We start from the raw sequence: 18,038 nt of genomic DNA on the forward strand, positions 1-18,038 counted from the left end.
TGTCATGAAAATTATTAGCATCGTTAATGAATAATTACGTTCACAATGCCATAAGAGATGGTTCGCGATGCCACTCTTTTGACGACATATATACGCACGACAACATATGGTACATAAAGTATAAACGTAAAAGTACAAAATGTGTGATTACGTGATACAAATGATATGTGTATATACTACATAAAACAACATTTATCAATGTAGTGATCAATGAATACCATCAAAGTATTAACAAAATATCATCATTATGTCAATAAAAATGAATAAATGATCATGGTATCAACGAAAAGCATCATGATATCACCGAGAATAATCATTGTATCAACGAAACAACATCATGGCATCACCGAGAATAACCATGGTATCAACGAAATATCATCATGGCATCACCGAGAATAACCATGGTATCAACGAAACAACATCATGGTATCACCGAGAATAACCATGGTATCAACAAAACATCATCATGGTATCAATAAAAATCACCATAGAATCAACGAAATATCATCATGGAATCACCGAGAATAACCATGGTATCAACAAAATATCATCATGGCACCACCGAGAATAACCATGGTATCAATGACAGTATCAACGAAAATCACCATGACCAAAGTATTAACAAAACATTATCATGGTACCATCAAAATCACTATGGTATCAATGAGAAATTATCAATAAAACGACGTAAACTATATCTCTAAAAGAATAATTATACGAGAATCAATGAACGAGTATATCATATAACAAAAGATCATGTACCAACAGTAGCTCGATAGAATTTGGACGATCATCAATGACTCGACTGAATCGGAACGATGTGTAACTGGCTTCTGCAGCAAAGTTACGTCAGTAACAAATATATGATTGATGAAGAAAAATATAATTGAGAAGTTTTCAATTATGAGAAAAATGAAAAGCAAAAAGTAAAATTTTGATTTTCAAACATATTCGCAGTCTGAGACGATAACCCAAAATTGGTGCAGAATTTAGAGAAACTTTCTTCTGCAAAGTTATAGACCACATCGATTCCAATCCCCATCGCGGGTAGTTCCTTCTGCAAAGTTGTAGACCACATCGATTCCGGTCTCTCACGCGGGTAGTTTCTGCAAAATCGTTTTCAATAAGCAGAAAAATAAAAAACAAAAAACGGAAATTGCTTTTTAGGTATGTACGCAGTCCGCGAACGATAACTCAAAATCGGTGCAGAATTTGAAAACACTTTCTTCTGCAAAGTTGTAGACCACATCGATTCCGGTCTTTTTCGTGGGTAGTTTTTTTGCAAAGTTGTAGACCACATCGATTCCGGTCTCCTTCACGGGTAGTTTCTGCAAAATCATTTTCAATTAGCAGAAAAATCAAAAACAAAAAGCGGAAGTTGCTTTTCTGGTATGTACGCTGTCCGCGAACGGTAACTCAAAATCGGTGCAGAATTTGAAAAAACTTCCTTCTGCAAAGTTGTAGACCACATTGATTCCGGTCTCTCTCGCGAGTAGTTTCTGCAAAATCGTTTCCAATTAGCAGAAAAATCAAAAACAAAACGCGGAAGCTGTTTTTCAGGTATGTACGCAATCCGCGAACGATAACTCAAAATCGGTGCAGAATTTGAAGAAGCTTCCTTCTGCAAAGTTGTAGACCACATCGATTTCGATCCCTTCAACGGGTAATTTCTGCAAAATCGATTTTGATCAGGAGAAAAATTGAAAACAAAAACGTACTGCTTTGATACCATGTTGAGAGAGAAGGAGAGAACACAGAAGTAGAACCCCAAAGTGTGTAGAATACACACATGAGATGATGTATATATAGAGGGGACCTGGGTGCCATATATAGAGAAGCCATATATTGAGTAGCTTCACATATAAGCTCAACACCTTCTACTCACCTCCACTGTGTCACAAACTTCTTGCATTTGAGAAGGTTGGACCAGTACACCCATATCTTTCAGTAAACTTTGAAATACCAAGTTTTTTTGAGTTTCAGGAAGTTTCAAAAGTTTAAAAATATCACTTTTGTTCATTACCTCATTCAAAAATCTCACCCTTTCTTGAACATTGGACATATCAAATCCTAAAAGACTAGTCACATGTTCTCTAGTAATCTTTAATCTTTTTTTTCTTTGTCCAGAACCTTCTGTTAAGTTTACTACATCTCTCATTTGTTTTACTCGTGCTCTTAATCCTATTGGAGTTTCTTTTAAAGTTCGAAGTTGGTGATTTTCTTGTTTTAGAGATGCTATTTGGTTTTCAAGTTCTAAAATTCTTGTTGCATTTGAAGACAAAACAGGTTTGAGATATTGAATGTAATGTGTATGATCAATGTGTAAATGAGATAATCTAGAACTATATCCTAGTAAGCCATCAACCCCATCACCAACAAATCTCATCAAATCATGAGGTGTGTGAAAAGATGGATACCTTCCAGTGCTAGGATCCGGTGGATACAAGCTCCCATCTGTCCATATATCAATGTGTTTCTTTCCCTCGTTTGCGAAGTTGTTGTGCTTCATTTGCAGTTGTAACTAGTCTTTGATAGACACTCCGCATAGTAGCATATTCCTGGCTTAGCTTAATGTTCAAGTGAAACTTGCGGTTATCAGTAATGGAAGATGTATTAGTCATTGTAAGTAATGAAGGAGCAGAAAGTGTAATGGAAATAACGTAGCATCAGAATAAGGTGCATCAGAGAAGAAGAGATAAAGCTCGCGAAAGGTGAGAGAAAAAAGAGAGATTCAAAAGTGGAAACAACTATTTGCCGCCAATTGAAGTAAATGAAAACAAATTTCGAGGTGATCCACAAAGGAATGTGAAGAAAACGATATCTTTTTGAATATTTGGAGATATGTACTTAGATACGCTTTAGATTGTGTAGATATGCTTTAAATGACCACAAAAGACAAATTTGGAGCCGTTTTGACCACAAACGGCTCTGCTAATTAGTAATTTAACCAATTCCTTAGACAACCCTTTTTGAGTCGTTTTTGGCCCTAATGTACTATGGTTCGGTCCCAGGCAACTGGCTCGTAAATTGTGATAGGGAGCCATATATGGTAGGGTAGCATAATCAGATTTGTGCAGGAGTAGACGTCCTTTGAGAGGATGACTCTGCAGCTATTGTAACCGGTCCTTCTTGGTTAAATGGAGAGCCGCTTCACTATAAGGGATCGAAACCTCACCAAGTGGACTGGAAGGTGATGGTCCTTTTCCCTTATCAGTCTGACCCACTGGTTGCACAACACTGGTCCTATCTGACTGGTCTTTTCCTACACTGGTGGTCGCTGAAATTTTCCCTGCTGAGTGGCTAATTCCACCAGTGGTCTGGATGAGAGGTTTTTCGGACTGGCCAGCTGAAGTCTGGTATGCTGGAGTCTTTTCAATAGACACTATTTTGACTTGACTTTCCAGCTGCCTAAGGAAAGCACTGCTTTTGGCCAATGTAGTTTTTGGTCTTTTCGCAGCCTCCTCTTGCGTGGCTTTCCTCTTTTGTCCAGTGAGATCTAACTGGTTATCTGGGGCTTCTTCATCTGATGATAAATCCACATTGTTAGTTATTGGAAAGGGCTTCTGGCTTCAAGCCATCCTTACCTAGTCATGAGCGTCCGGAGAAGTTGCCCAGTAAAGAAACTGCCAAACATACCAAGCTTTGAAAATTTTTTGGGACTTCAAATTAGGAGTCTGCTGAAGCACATTATGTGACAAAATTTGACATAGATTTATTGGAACTGTGGCGTCCAATCTTTTTGCTAGTAACATAGCAAACAATTTTTCTTACACATAAGTTGGGTTGTTTTTTAGACTCATAGATTTAGCTACAAAGCAATAAGCATCAGGAATGTCTAGACCTGCTGGAACCCCTTGCGCGTTGGCTTTGCATTTCTTCTTGGCAGCATCATCTTCTTTCAGGGCTGCACTTATCTGTTCTGCTATTGCTATAGATGGCTTTGGCTCATTTGGCATTTTCAATGCAAAAGCAATATTCTTAGGTGTTACCGAAACTTTTCTACCATAGACCATAGCACTTCCATCCTCCACATTGAAGGAATCAAGAACCTGTCTAATGATAGCTGTGTCAAACTCAATTCTTGTAGCTTGCACAACCACATGCAAATCCCACAGTCGGAGTAACGCCTCAGCTTGCTTAGTAAACACATACCGTTGTATTTTACTGTGAGGAATAAGTGGAAGAGAAGCTTTTGCAACAACAATAAGTGCTTGGGTTTCCTCTATAGTCTCCAACATTCTTTGTGACATTTTCTTCTTACCCATACATTGTGAAGACGATGAATCAGTAGAGGGAGAAGAAGAGGACTTACTTGAAACTTCAAATCCGTATCCTGGTGTAGCTCGTAAAGATAGACAGTAATCAACAGTTTCCTCAGACGAAGAAGTTTGTGGTTGTAGTGACGAAACTTCAGAGCTTGGCAATGGTGAATGGATAACAGTAGGCAGACGTTGCACAGGAGATTTACGACGGAAAATACCTACGCGCCTTACTGTTATACGCGTTCGTGCCATAAAAGCTCCACTATTTACCGTTCCTAGAGTCCTATGCACCGCAAATGACATGGCACATGTGCATTGGCTAATCCTCTCCATCTTCTGAAATGATTACCATTAATAGTCCAACTAACCCTTTTTCCCATAAAAGATGATATTGATTTTGACACTTTACTAATTTTGGTACTGCCATGGTGTTATCGTACTAAGACTTTTTTGACCTTTGACTGGCTCTGGAACTGGCTGTACATGAAAAAGGTTTAAAATAGTTGATTTTGGAATTTCCTGTTTCTCAATTCCCAAACTACCAGTACCCTTAGTTCTGGAAGTCTCTCTGTCTTCTGAATAATAGATCTTGATTTTAGCCCCATTATATACCCCTGGCAACAATACTCAAGATAAAACTTTCAATCTTATTGTGCCAGTGGAAAACACCCAATCAACTTCGTATGGACCTGCTATCTTTAAGTTTGGTTTCTTAGGGCTGAGCTTTGATTGATATAACATAATAAAATCTCCTTTCTGAAACTCTCTGACTTTGATTTGTCTGTCATGACAGTGTTTCCTTCTTTGCTGAACAATTTCCTGTTCCATCATAGCCCTCTTCCTTAACTCATCCAACTGTGTCAACTACTCTAGTCTCTGTTTCGGATTGTGATTAAAATCCAACCCATACTTGACTGCCATCCTGAGACTAGGTATGACAAATTCCATAGGCACAACAACTTTGGTGCCATACACCATTCTAAATGGTGCCAATCCCATGGTGACCTTATAAGCTGTCCGATATGCCCAAAGATCTGCTTGAAGTTTCAAGTCCCACTAGTGTGGCTCTTTCTGCACAATCTTATTGAGAATAGTCTTGACAGTCTTGTTACTACTTTTGGCTTGCCCATTGCATCTAGGATAATATGGTGTTGATTTCCGATGCTTGACTGAAAGCATATCCATAGTGTCATTGATAAAATACATACCCTAATCTGACACAATCTCCATAGGACATCCGTATTGACAAACAATATTTTCAAATAGAAACATAGCATTGGATTTTGCTGTGTTTTCGGGAAGAGCCTTAGCTTCTACCCATTTGGTCACATAACAAGTGGTCATCAATATATACCTATTCTTCCTTGGAGTAATTTTCTTGAAGGGACCCATAAAATCTAGACCTCATTTCATAAAAACACCCAGTGGTTGAACTGGTGTCAGAGGAGTCATATCTGCCACCGTGGGTTTGGCCATTCTTTGGCATATATCACAAGTTTTACAAAAGCGTCTTAGGATTCAGATGTTTGTTGACTTTGATCAATCTAGGATTTTCCTCAGAACCTAAATTCCATTCCTCTATTTCCTGATCATCTGGAAGTAACCAGTTAGGCCCTCCGCCTTTTCTCTTGGTTGACTCCTCAACGTAATCTGAGGACGATCCCCTAATCTCTGAACTGCTATTCTGATTTTCAGTAACTTCTTCCAAGTGTATTTGTTCCGAATCCACTAGTAGCCTAGAATTATCTGGTTCTTCTGGCCTTCCAGTTAGCTGAACTGGCCGTTCTCCAAAGTTTTGCTCAGTGAGCTGGTCTAGAAATTGCTTCTTTTGCTTTCCAGCATGATCTTTGTCTAGTAACACTACGTTGAGATCTATCTCGATTAATGGAAAAATATCCATTACTGCCAGCATTCTCTCAATTTTCTTTACCTTATACTTCTGGCAAAACTCTTCAGGTCTCAGCTCCTTTTTCTAGCTCCTATTGTTGTTCGTCTGAATCTGAATTCTGCTACTAGCACCTTGTATTGCCAGAGTCTGATTAGCATAGTTGTGAACAACCTATGCCGTTCGCAACCATGGGCGCCCCAATAGCATTCTATACGCGCCTTGCACATCTAATACCAGGAAGCTAGTTTTGAACTTTTCCTTGCCCACTCTTATCTGCATACCTTCTATCATACCAGTTGCCTGTACGACTCACTGGTCCTCCATTCGAACTTTGAAAGGTGCAGGTTTCAGATTTGTAACTCCCATTCTTTGCTGAAGATGTGCCCCAGGATGTTTACCCCTGCTCCTCCATCCAATATGACACCAGATTGTGGTTCCCAATGTTTCCTAACTTTATAATCTACTTGGATCATTGGCACTTCATCATCTCTGAAAGCAGCCAAGTCAACCGTTTTGGCTTCCGTCTTAGCCTTCCTTCGCTGTCTAATGAAATTCGCTGCTTCAGGCAATGTTTTTCTAATGTCCTCTAACTCCACTGTGAGTTTCTAAATTCTGTCACAAATTTTGACATGAATTTCCTCCTTCTCATGATCGGAGTTGCTATCAAAACTTGAAGAATTGGTAGTATCTGCACAATACCATTCCTTTGTTCTAGTGCTTTCATCTCCCTTATCAGTCCCTAATTTTTCCATCAATCCCTGAACTGCAGCCAACGTGGTCTCATGTGTTCCAGACCTTGACTGATCTGGTTGTGCTTTCTGAGAAGATTCTACTGGTATCTTTTGAATGACCCGAGCATCAGAATTCTCCGGCTGCTCTACCAGCTTCTTGGCTAAATTCTCTGTGATTTTTGATGCCAATTCTCTCTTCTCCTGCCATTCATCAACCACCTTTTCTTTACCCTTGGATTTCCACACCTCTCTGTACTGAGCCCATTTGCTACTTTCAGGATCGACTGGTTTCACTAGATTATCTGGGATTTCCTCAATCACTACCCCTTTGTTGCGTGTAACCGCTCGTACAAGAACTGGTTCTGGGGCTTTCGCCTCAGTAGCCACAGTAACAGGTGTTTCCGGACAGTGAGCCGCGAAATGCCCATACTTACCACAAGTATAGCAATTCAGACTTCGACTGTGGAAATTACCACGACCTGGCCTCGGCCAGTACCCCCTTGGTATCTGCAGCGCCCTGTACTAGCACTGTTGATACCTAATTTCTCTTCTTGGGATACACTGGTAGTCTCCACTTTTACTGGTTCAGCATTGGTAAATGGCACCACAGACAGATCTTTCCCCTTCTTAAAATGATGAATGTGAATGCCACAATTGTTCCATAGATGAACGTAAGATTTGCAGTAAGTACACTGTGGACATTCATTGGAAACATGATCTTTGGATTTACACTTTGAATACTAGGTTTTCACTCTTCTTACTGGTTGTCTATTCTGGCTGATTTCAGCAATCTGTTGGGCCATCTCATCAATCTTTCTAGACCAAGACCCCTTCTTAGCCTTGTCTTTGCTCTTCTTATCTGAGCTGCTTTCAGAACTACTGGAGGTCTTTCTGGAATCAAAATTCTCAGTAGAAGTACTGCTACCACTGGACCTCCTCTTCTTATGACTTCTTTCCTTCCTAGCCTGTTGTTCCAACTTCAAGGCTCGCTGCACCAGATCATTAAATTTCTTTGTTGGTGCTGCACCTCCTACTCCCTGAGCTTCTTACTGCGGAAACCATTTAAAACCCATGCCCGTAACCATTTTTTTGATGGTGGTTCCTGTAGCTGCCTAGTCAATTCCTTGATTTTCTCAACATAGCTTCTGTCTAATAATTTCCTTTGCTTTATCTTATCCAGTTCACAGAGGATATCTTCATCTCTTCTGTTATCTGAATATTCCACCGGGAAATCTTTGAGTAGTTGTTATATGATCTGAGTTGGCAAGCTGGGTAATGGTAGTATCATTTCCTTGCTACCTCTTTTAATGTTTGAGGAAAGTATCCCTCCTAGTCATCTTCATCAATGTTTTTCAACTCAGCATACAGTTCAAAGGCTTGGATATGAACATCTGGGTCATCTTTCTTCCCACCCTTAAACACTGGAAAAGAAATTTTCAAGGAAGAGGTGTAATCATGTTGATCAGCATCGTTTCAGCCTCTTCTCATCTTAGGAACCTGACTCCTTTTTCAAGATTTCTTATAATGGTCTGTATCTGCATCCCAATCAATTTCTTTTGCAGTCTCAGTTTATGTCTCCTCCCTGGCTTTTCTATTGGAACTGTGGCGACTACCTTTACTACCTTTGTCTCCTTCATCCCCATGTGTGGTCCAAGAACTCCTGGCCTTGTGTTCTTCCCTCTCAGCCCTTCTTCGTCTGGACTGTCTGGAGTGTTGAGAGCCCCTAGCCTCATCATCTTGACTGTGCTTCTCTAGAGCCTCAGTCTCAGTCCCCGGTTTAGTCTTAGGATCAGAATCTTTTTCTGACTCCTCCGGGATAGGGTCAACGCGGTAGAATGGTTTACGAGCATGGCTGTTTTTGGGTGCCATATCTTTAGCTGAAAATTCAAACTGGGAGAAGCGGTGTGGTCAATGAGCAAACAGCTCTAGCCACCGTGATCGCCAAAATGGAATTAGAGCTGATCTCTTCAGATAGCTGATTTCAGTGTTAGAATTTACAGATACTGAAAGTCATCAGTTCAGTCAGTGAAATTGGAAAGGAATATAGAAACTGAGCTGGAATAGTAAACTGAACTGAAATACTCTACTGGAACTAGAAACAGACTGAATGACTGGAAAAGTGTTTCAGGTTCAGATTCAGAGTTTATGAAGAACGAATACAAGGTATCACAGAGTGAAGCCCAATTGACTATTGTAGTAATGATTACAGAGTAGAATTACAAGTGAAGAGATTGTAACTCAAGACAGCTTCGAAGACTAGAACCAAGAGACTAGAAGTAAGAAGTCAAAGAGTACAAGCAACCCAAAGTACAATCAGTCCAATTACAATGTAATGGGTCTTATTTATAGCCTTTTGAGGTTACTATGGTAACCGCCATGGTAATTACTGGCTGGTCCACTGTTCGCCTTCTAGGAGACAATTCCCGCCTGTTGAGACTATCTCCGTCGTCTACAGTTACCATTCAAGTTAGCATATATAAAAAACTTAGGCGAACGTTAAAATTTTCACAAATAATGTCAAAATTTGTCGGAGTTTGTACATTTGGATTCCTTGTCTGAGGAGATTTCTATTGATATATCATACGTCATAGATCTTAGAGATCTAGCTTGTGTTATTGTACTAGTTAGCATATGTCAAAATTGTGCTAACTAGCACTGTCTGGGATAGCAAAAAGCATGACACATTAACATGCTTTCACCCATTAATGTGATTGGATGCTTTATGAACATTTCCTTTCCATGTGATTCAAGAAGACTAGCATGTATAAAAACTTGGCTAAACCTCCATTTTCTAATTATGTGAGCATATTATATTATATGTCCTCTGTAATGGAAATGGCCTATGAACTTTGAGAATAGCGGAATTAGGAGAATTAAAGAGAGCATTTTTGCGAGACTAGTTTGAGAACATAGAGGGTGAAATTAAGTAGAGGTAGCAACATAACCATTATACTTAATTAACTTGGCATGAACAATACTTTTGAGAGAGAGAGAGAGAGAGAGAGAGAGAATTAAAGAACTTGACAACAATTGAGGACTCGGATTTATGTGGATATGGTCCCCCCTCCAATAGGCTTTTGTATTATAGATTCTCCCATAAAGAGAGACTTTCCATATAATACAATCTTTGTGTTCCTTGTGACCTTGGTGATGCTATGAGCTTCATGCATCACGAGCATAACATAAACTTTGTAAAATCATTAACCATCCCCGGTCTTAGTCCCAAGGCCACAAACACCTTCAAAGGTGGAGAGAGCTAGTGGGGAATGAGGGTAGGGAAGAGGAAGAAGAATCATTCAAAGGAGAAAGAAATAGTTTCTCACTTATCATCACTCTTCTTTCCAGCATACATAGTAGCATAGTAATGAAGATGGAGAAGATGGAAAGCTTAAGCATTGGAGCATGGATCTTGGTTGGATTTGCATTCCATAGGCAAGAGGGTTGGTTTAGGCTCTCAATTTCTCAACAAGCTTGGAGAAGGAGATGGAGTTCTTCCACCTTCACCAAGTGAGAATGTGTGAAAAAATGAGTGTGTGAGAGTGTGTATACCCCCAAGTACACCCCTTGCTTGCTTTGGTAGACCCCCTCATTGTAGCTCAATCTTGAAGCTCATTGGACCCCTCTAAGCCTAGTTAATCATATGCATAATGCATTTCAAGCAGCATGGGGAGCATTAGGACAAGTGTCCTCCTTACCTCTTTGAGAGAGAGAACTTGAAAATATCTAGATATTTGTTGAAATCAACTAGAAGCTCATTGGACCCCTCTTTAACGAGCAAACAAGATTCAAGCACACCATGTGGCTAAGCATAGGGAGAGATTGACATGTGTTCATGTGCCCCTTGAGAAAGGGGGTGCCCTTTGGGTCAGTAGGAGTTAAGTCAAAGATTCCCCTAACTTTGGGGCTTTCCCTCTCCTTTGTAGGGTCTCTTTTTGACTCAAGCACCTTACCACCCATGCATGGGAAGGTTCTCAAGAACCTTCCTCATCAAGCATGACAAGCACCTCAAGCACCTTAGTCAGCAAGCACGACAAGCACCTCAAGCACCTTACTCATCAAGCATGACAAGCACCTCAAGCACCTTAGTCACCAAGCATGACAAGCACCTCAAGCTTGGGACGGGTTCCCACTTCAAGCACATCCCTAGCTTGCTTAAGGTCTAAGGACTTTTAACACTGACCTTTGGATGTATTTAATGAATCTAACCCTAAGTTCTTTTAAGCTCCATAACATGCACGTTTCTATTTGATAGACTACCTCCTTTTGGACCCCTATTGAGATGTAACCATCTCTCCTCTTGGTCCCCTGATGAGGTTAGAAGCACTTATTGCACATTTCTCTTTGGTAGACCGCCTTTTGGACTCCTATTGAGATGTAACCATCTCTCCTCTTGGTCCCCTGTTGAGATAAGTCTAGAAGCACTTATTACACATTTCTCTTTGGTAGACAATTTCCTTTTGGAACCCTATTGAGATGTAACCATCTCTCCTCTTGGTCCCCTACTGAGATAAGTATAGAATCACTTATTACACATTGCTCTTTGGTAGACGATCTCCTTTTGGACCCCTATTGAGATCATAAGCATCTCTTCTTTTGGTCCCTTGTTGAGATAGTCCTAGAAGCACATGTCTCTATTCTAACTCTTGTTATAGTTTATTCTCCCACATTAGTAATCAATTTAATATGAGAAAATCATTTGGGTTAGCGAGATATTAGATTTTATGACATTACCTCTCTCTTGAAATCATAGTCGTCCTCGACTATGACGTAGAGAAGATAAAGCCTAGTCATTAGTCCATGTTTCTTAGAGGGTAGAGGATCCCTTTTTACCCTACAACATCATTCCAGAATGGATGATTAATCCATTTGGTGCTCGGGAGACTTAGCTGCGGGGAGACTTAGCTACCGCAAGCATGTCTGCTCTTTAGTCCATATCATACTTCCAAAGTAGAGTGACAAATTCTACTTGGTGTTTGGGAGACGTGGTCACCAAAAACATGACTCTAAGCATGCGTACTGTTTAAATTTGTGCACAATAAAAAGAGAACTAGTCTTATAAGACAAAAACATTGCTCATTTAAACTGCATTTTCATTTGCTTACTCTAGTGTATCATTATAAGCATTGGCAAGGTTCACATTATCCTTAAGCTAGGTTCCTTGCATCCATCTAGCATCATTAAAAGGACAATCCTTAAACTTAATGAGATATCATCGGTGAAGGGGATCGGGGAGCACCACAGACGGAGAGAGAGAGAGAGAGAGAGAGAGAGAGAGAGAGAGAGAGAGAGAGAGAGAGAGAGAGAGAGAGAGAGAGACACGATGTGGGTTGGGAGACTCAAAGAGTGAGCAGCCCCCTATACACTTATGCTATGTATAAGGTATACAAGTCAGTGGGCGCCCAGACTCTGGGTGGCCGGGCAAGGCACATGCGCCTATACCCCAACAACCTCCCACTTAAAGGTGACTGTGCCTTTAAGCAAGGGAACCTAGTCTAAAGACTACAAAAGGTGAGAGAAAACCGCTCTCAACCGATGCCCACTGGCTGGCTGTGATCGTGTGCATCCGGCTGTCCTGCTCTCGTGTAAGTCCATACACCACCAGACGTACCGCACACGTACAGCAAGTATGTACGCAATACCTGCATATCTCCCTCGTGCACTATGCCATCATCAGTCAACAAACGACTGACAACCCCAACTGCAAATGCTCCCACTGCAGCTGCGATATCCGGTCTCAAGATCAACATCTCATACATGAGACCACCGAATGCCGATGCAATGCTAGCGGGCCCTGCTAGCTCTACGGAGCATGCATCAACATATATATCCCTGGCAATAGGCATCTTTGGCTGACAAGGCGTGTCAGCCACATGCATCTCCTGACTGTCCACAAAAGACGCATCAACCTGTCGTGCAACCTCATAGCAAACCAGCTGCTCTAGGTGTCTGCTGGAAGACATATCCTGCACAACTATATCCCCATGCTCACTGTCGAGCATAGAGAGGAATGATTGCATAATCGCTGACATCTCAGTCTCTGCAATCATCCACTGCAAACATGACCACTCAATCTGCTGTGACTCACTAGAGCTCTCATGCTCTAACTCCGTATGCATAGAATCTTGCACAACGTCCTCCTGTCGTGACTCACTAGAGCAAGACCGCTCTACCTATCTATCCTGCATAGAAGTATCTCGCACAACTGACTCTCTGCTTTGCTCAGTCACTAGCAAAGCAAGCATGTCTAACTCTGTCACCTCTCTGTGTGACTGCTCAAGTCGTGCCCCAACTGTGTGCACAACGAGCTCACTACTCTGCACTCCATGCAAAGCATCCTGCAACCCACAAGCAAAAGAGACTCGCCTGCTCTCTCGCTCTCTACCTGGCTGCGTGATCACAGAGACAGCACCGTCTCTCGCGTGATCCACATGCAATGGGTAACCTGTACCACTCCTGGCACCTCTCGCAATCACTAGCGAACCCAAATGCATCACAAAATCTCGCTCTCGTAGCAAAATCTGACATCCACAATCTCTAAGCTGACCAATCGAGATCAAACTCACTGTCAAATCTCGTACATAGTGCACATGTCGTAACAAGTAAGATGCACCACTCGGTAATGACAGTCTCACATCTCCTGCACCTGCTATTGCATGCACTGATCCATCGGTCAAACGTACACTACCAAGCATCCCGCTAGAATAGCTACAAAACCATTCACGATGCGGCGTGACATGAAACATAGCATCTACGTCTAGCAACCACTACGAAGCGAGTGCACTATCCACATGTATAGCATCTCGTGCATAGCTCGAGGTAAAAGTGACATCCCCGTCACTAGTATACTCCGACACTACATGTGCCTCAACTGTCAAAGCAATTGAGTCCATGGCATCACTACATACATCTCTGAGACTGCCATGTCTCCTACGATGTCGCATACGACGAAAACAACGCCGTCTAACGTGTCCAGAATGACCACAATACCAACATGTCACCTGTCGGCGTGCTCGTGAATGTACATGTCTCACATGAGTCCGTGATGACTCAGATCTATCATAGATATCATGTAATCTGCGCCAAAGTTCTCTCGAAGTAGTCTCATACATAACAAGAGCATATACAGATTCCACAAGGTGCAAAGAGAGCGTAGATAATGCCATCTCCTCTAGCTCCTGCCACTGATTGTCAGACATGTTTGAAGGTCTACCTACATCACCACTCAATGGTTGATGCAACCCTCGCTGTGTCAATGCATCAAGCATACACTCTCTCCATGCCGCAAAGTCTGACCCATCAAACACGCGCATCTGTGAGAGGTCACAATCTGATCGATCACCTCTTTCTACCATGAGCACAATGTAGCAAACTAGAAAGCAAAACCACCTCACCAACAACACCTGGAAACTGTCTACCAATATGGCCAGAAACACAATGTAAAACCTGTGAGACACACTCCAAAATAGAGCTCCCGCAATGTCAATACAAGCCTCGCATGCTCTAGTATCACACTACAATCTCTGAGCTAATCACCAAGCCCACACTGTGCGGTATCGATGCATACATACGCACAAATCTCCCACCTGCAGAGAACACCGCACGCAAATGCTGAGTGCAGCCTGCAATCTCTACCTAGATCGCATAAATGATACGCATAAAACTCCTGGGAAAATTTCGCCAGAGTTTCGACGCACAATGGCTATCAACACAAAATAACCATTTTCCTGCAAGCTCAATACAATGAGCAATCAATGCGCATCAAACTACACTCAACATACATACATAAGCTCTGCAAAACTATGGCAAACAATGCTCGAGATCACAAGACTCTCCCACCCGAGAGCAAACCACTGTCTCAAGCAAAGAAAGATACACAACTCCTCACTCTTGCGAGAGTGGATACAAAAAACACAAAACTGTGTCCAAACTGACAAAACCTGTCAAAGTGAGAGTAAACACTCGATCACAAACTATGGCGAGAATCTGGGAAAAATCCGATAGAATTTCCCCTGAAAACTGAGCAAAAAACTCAAGTACAATCTCTACCATAAACCATAACACTACTCAATGCCAATGAGTAGAAATGCCAAAATGCCTCCACATTTTCACATACAATGGCAATCCGCACTCAACGTACATCAACGGAGTGACCGCGCATAAGCAAGCGCCAAAAGATTTGCAATCCGAAAACTTATTCAATGCGAAAACAATGCTCTCAAGAGAGCTCACCGGCACTTGAAAGTGCTCGTCAAAATGCATGTATAATGGGCATCAACCATGCGCCATAACCATATGCAAACCATCCGCAAAGACCATGAATCCAAGCACAAAATCATTGCCAAAGTATCCTGTGAAAACCAGTGAAAGAAGCTCCACCTGTGTGCTCCAAAAAACTGCGTCTCTCAAGAGACCGCTTCGGTGGTGTGTAAACGCCTCCGTACTTCGTTGCCCAAGTCTTTAAAAAAACCCTCAAACCACAAGCTTAACACAAGCTGCAATTGCATCTTCAGCTCAGAATTTATGCACTCAACTTCAAGCATCTCCCGTGCTTCCAAAAGTGCATCAAACTCGCACACAATGCGACAACAGAAAATCTGGAATTTCTGTATACAGCCAGTCTGAGATGAATATCAGCAAAACGGTGAGGAATTTGCAAAAAGTTTCTTCTGCAAAGTTGTAGACCACGTTGAAACGAATGGGCATGGTGAACAAAATTCTCAGATCTGCATTCTACAAGGAGAAAAACGAATCTGAAAACAGTGCTGCTGCGCACACAGTTTTAGGGCAGCACCTTCACTTACAAACAATCTTCCACACTCCTTTCTGAGCTTCCACAAGAGCATACATCACTCTCAATTGAGCTCACAAGATCCCATTGCATTCTCACAAAGCTTCCAAGATTTCTTAATCTCTCTACCATCGAGAGCGAGCGAGCTATCGTCTCCAAGCTCTCAAAGCCGTCGTGCTCTCCGCGGTCACCATAGCTCTGATACCAATTGAAGGGGATCGGGGAGCATCACAGACGGAGAGTGAGAGAGAGAGAGAGAGAGAGAGAGAGAGAGAGAGAGAGAGAGAGAGAGAGAGAGAGAGAGAGAGAGAGAGAGAGAGAGAGAGAGAGAGAGAAGGAGACACACACACGATGTGGGTGGGGAGACTCAAAGAGTGAGCAGCCCCCTATACACTTATGCTATGTATAAGGTATACAAGTCAGTGGGCGCCCAGACTCTGGGCGGCCGGGCAAGGCACAGGCGCCTATACCCCAACAATCGGATAATCTTACCATTTCTTAATACCTTGTCTTCATTTCATAGGATGGACTCAGATTGAAGTACTTCTTCTTGATCTTTGCTTTTTGGAGGGTCTGCAACTATTGCTTCTTTTGGTGACACTCCTTTGTAAGGCTTACGTAAGCTCTCATAGAAAACATTGTGCATGAGCCAATGGTTGGACAACTTTAATTGATAAGCCATCTCATTGGTTGGCTTAAAAATTTGAAAAGGACCATATTATCTTTTTGCTAGTTTAGAATAATACTCTTGGTGGCCCGTAGGATTCTTGCTTGTAGTATGCCTTAGTTGAGACTTGATAAACTTTAGCAATACCCAATCATTTTTCTTAAAGGATAAGTCTCTTCTGTGCTTATTAGCAATAGCCCTTTTTGCCTTTGCTGTGAGATGGATATGACCTCTTTAATCTTTGGAAAGATTCTTGTGAGTCTCAACTATACTCATCAGTAGAAGCAAAGATCTTCCCATGTACTTTAAGTAGTAATGGAATTTTGGATCTTCCCTCTTTAACCTCGAAAGGTGCTTTCCCCATAAAAGTATGTACAATGCCATTGTACGCATACAGGCTATAAGAGGTAGGTACTTCTCTCATTGAGAACGTTGATCTACTTCCATGACATAGGCTTTTAGTAGATCAAGAATCGTTACATTAGTTATTTCACTCTTGTCATCTGTTTGTGGATGATAGGTCAAAAGAGAAATGTAATCTAATTCCTATATTCTCAAAGAGACCCTTCTAGAAATTATTGGGCATTCTAGGATCTTTGTCCGACACTATAGATGTTGGCAAGCCATGATACTTGAAAATTTGAGATCTGAAGAGGGTTGTCGTTTGATGTGCCTTAATAGTCTTTTTGACAGGCATAGAGTGTGTTTTCTTGCTAAGGCTTTAAGCTTCTTACTTTTGCATTCCATGAATACTTAACGTTCTTTTTTGTTGTTCAGAGCCCACAACTAGTGAAGTATACGAGGGCAATGGGGAGGTAGATTCGCCTTTCACTTCTCATGTAGACCCTATACTCCCCAAGGGTGCCCATGTTGGCATCCTACCTACTCCATTCATTAAAGACCCTACTGAGCCATCACCCCCTGGGGTTCTACAATCCGATGGTAGAAGTCTTGCCAAAGTGCAAGATATTGAATGATATATGCAAGCAACAAGGGAGAGGGAAATTGAGAACCTAAGAAGGATAGAAAAAAGCCGATCCATGAAAGTGAAGACCCCTATGACAACAACCATGTCAGTCGAGCAACCGAGTGCTTCCAAGATAGCAGTCAAGGAGGGTCAAGCGATGGGGATCCATAATGCTTCTACTTCAAAGGGACCCTCCAACACGCAAAGCTTAGAGGGGATATTTCTGACAGAAAATTGGGAGTATGACCTACAAACTAAGAAGTTGACCGATGTACACATGCTGCACATACCCTGTCGGGTGGTTAGAGGTGGTACCATCCACATTTGGGGCCACAAGTTTAGAGGAGTAGAAACGGATGATCTTTAATGTCATCCATAGTGCCGTCCAATTAGGGAGGCAAGACCAGGGAATTAACATTTGTTCGATGGGTCCTATGAGATTCTTGGATACGGGAAAGGCCAAACAACCAACCCTATTACACCTGGAGACTCCCTCAGTGAGTCCCATTGATCCTTCATATGTTGTTTTTCCTAGAGTCTCGATACCCTTTGAACCCACAAGCAATAGTTTCACATTCCCAAATTTAGCTCATCTTTCCCTTGAAGAATCTACGGCTCCTATGCCTGTCCCACCAAAAAGTACACCTTAGACTTCATTTGTGAGTAAAGCACCACTAAATTAGCACAATGCCCACAACAATACCTACAAGTGTACATCAATCATATGTACCTATG

The sequence above is a fragment of the Adiantum capillus-veneris genome, chromosome 14, assembly GCF_014529385.1.
Source record: "Adiantum capillus-veneris isolate H3 chromosome 14, ASM1452938v2, whole genome shotgun sequence".
NCBI lineage: Eukaryota > Viridiplantae > Streptophyta > Polypodiopsida > Polypodiales > Pteridaceae > Adiantum > Adiantum capillus-veneris.